Source organism: Tiliqua scincoides, chromosome 5 (genome assembly GCF_035046505.1).
Source record: "Tiliqua scincoides isolate rTilSci1 chromosome 5, rTilSci1.hap2, whole genome shotgun sequence".
In the NCBI taxonomy this organism is placed as follows: domain Eukaryota; kingdom Metazoa; phylum Chordata; class Lepidosauria; order Squamata; family Scincidae; genus Tiliqua; species Tiliqua scincoides.
The window spans coordinates 94,521,896-94,524,702 of record NC_089825.1 but is presented as its reverse complement, the minus strand read 5'-3'; positions in this window follow the sequence as shown (position 1 = coordinate 94,524,702).

Here is a 2,807-nt window from a genome sequence, read left to right as displayed (position 1 = left end):
TAGAAATTGGTGCAGGCAAACCAACAGTGACATTCAATACCATCCACTTGAAACAGCATAAATTCTGCTTTCCTTATTTGCTGCCTTCGCACATGTGAAGTATGCTCAATCAGGGCCGCTGAGAGCCAGCATTGGGCCAGGGCAAGATGCATGATTGGGAAGTCCTTCCTAAATTTTCCTAAACCAGATGTTACTACCAGATGTTTTTTTTTTTTTTTGAATAAGTTTTTTTTTTAAACTTATCAAGAGCAAGATTGAAACTGAATGAAAACATTTATCAGAATGGGACAATTTCCTTATTTTGAGTAGTGCTACCGTGTGTCTTTTCTTTTACCTCAGAGAGGTCCTCAAGTCCTCCTCATTTACTTTTTCTTCTTCTAATAATGCATGGGCATCGAAGGAGTGACTCTCACTGTTTTCTGCATTACCATATGATGATTTTGAAACAAAGCCAAGGTGAAATAAACTTGCCTGGCCCTTTTTTATTTTTTCTACTCTTTTCTGCACTTCAGATTTATATCTGTAGTCCATACTGTTAATTTCACCTTCAAACATTGCCAAAGCACATATAGACTTGACCAAAGGCCATGTGTTCTAGACACACACTGAATCAGAGGAAGGGGTGGAGCTTGCTATTCGGGCCTGGGAATTCTGTGAACTGAACTGGGTGACCTACTTCTAAGGTCTCATAGTTCTGGTCTGAAGGTCTAAGTTTCACACATGCCCGATCTTGTCTGACCTTGGAAGCTAAGCAGGGTCAGGCCTGGTTAGTACTTGGATGGGAGACCACCTAGGAATACCGGGTGCTGCAGGCTTATACCATAGTCTTTCGAGACTGAAGGTTGCCAACCACTTCCCCATATTTGAATTGTATTAATATATGTTGGTATTTATGAAAAAGATGTGGGCTGCATTTCCACTACAGCAGTAGTTGTCAAACGTTGTAGCACCAGGACACACTTTTTCAGAATGACAATCTGTTGGGACCCACCAGAAGTTATGCCATTAACCTGGATGTGATGTCATGGCCAGAAGCAGCATCATCAAGCAGGAAAATTTTTAACACCCCCATACAACCAAATAAGATCAGTTAGGTAAGTAAGTTAAAATTTCACACTATGTCTAATAGTAAAATCTATTTAAAATTAAAAGAACCCTTCTAACCCTTCCAAGCAGTTGCTGATCCATTTTAAAAAATGCAAAGGATGCAATCCTATCTTTAGTTACACCAAGGTAAGCCCCATTGACTATCATTATTAAAAGTATATACGTTGTAGCCTGTTAAAAGCACTGATCTGTAACATGTCCCCAAATGCAGTCAAATTCCATGGTGGCATCAAGTCTAAGATAGTAAAAATAAAATATACATCAAAATGAATGGGGGCGCACCTGAAATTGGCTCACTACCCACCTAGTAGGTACGGACCCACAGTTTGAGAAGCACTACACTACAGCTTTAATCCACTTTCACTGCACTTCTATTCCCTTAATGCATTCTTGGGGATGGGGGGGAATTGAGTTCTGTTAAGGAATCTGAGCGCTGTTAGAGTTACCCTTTATGTATTAGAATGCATTGGGGGAATAGAAGGGTGTTGAAAGTGGATTAAAACTAAAGTGCAAACACAGGCCTGGATAGGCTGGGATTGAGGTACCCAAATTTATTTTGTAATACATTTGTTTTGTACCATATGGATTGTTTTGTCATGGCCCCATGGAAGCCCTAGTCCTAGGGATTTTGTCCCTGCCGCTCTCCTCAGGCCTGCCCTCAATTTGCCAGGGTATAATGTTACCTGTGATACCTTACCGGCTGAAAAATCAGTAATTAGCCGAGCTTATAAAGTTGCTTTTTGCAGAGCCAGATACTGAACTGACAATCTCAACAACTGTACTGAATGGTAGCAGAATTTCAGACTGAAAGGACCACTGCATCCTGGACAAATGTGCCCTGATATTGGACATTTGTATCCATTATTTTTGCATCCCAGACATTTGTGCATCGAAAGACATTTGAATCCCAATATATGCATGTTTAAATTAGATGTACTTTTTATTTTATTTTTAAATGCAAAGTTAGGGCTAGGATAAGAAGTTCTTAGGATATATATAACCTGAGGTTTGTTGCTTCAATTCAATGATTAAGGTAATGCTCCGAGAAATGATTATTATGTACTATTTAATTTGCAAAAATAATCAAGGTGTAATTGAACCCTGAACTACAGTGATGTATGTTTGTTATATGGTCAGTAGTTGATCCTCATCTTTGTTAATCATTCAACAGTGAGAACAAAATATGTGATTACATACACACACAGAGTAAGATGCTGTTAAGATGCTGTTTTATGGAACAAATCAGGCTCTATTGCAGAAGGTGCCAGCATACAAAAACATGGACAGTAGAGGAAATCACCGGAAGAGAACCTGCCCATTTTAGTGACAAAAATAACACATGGGAAGGTGGAGTGCATCAGCCACCCTAGGATGCAGCCCTTTGCTAGCCAGCCCGATCAGATCTAGATGACTGGGCTAGGTCGATGAATCTGAATTTCATCTGAAATCTGAAAGTTGAAATTAAATCCAGACCAAACAGAGGCCTTCCTCATCAAGAGATACATTGAGGTGATGTGTTTGCCTATACTGCCTATACTGAGCACACCCCTTAAAGGTTGGGGATGCCCCAATCTTACACCTGGATAATGTGATGAAGTTATTCTTGATTTTACATAAGCTGCCTTGGACAACCATATAGTGGAGGAAAGGCAGGGTATAAAATGTACTGCGTAAAATAAATAAATGTCCAGGGGTTGACT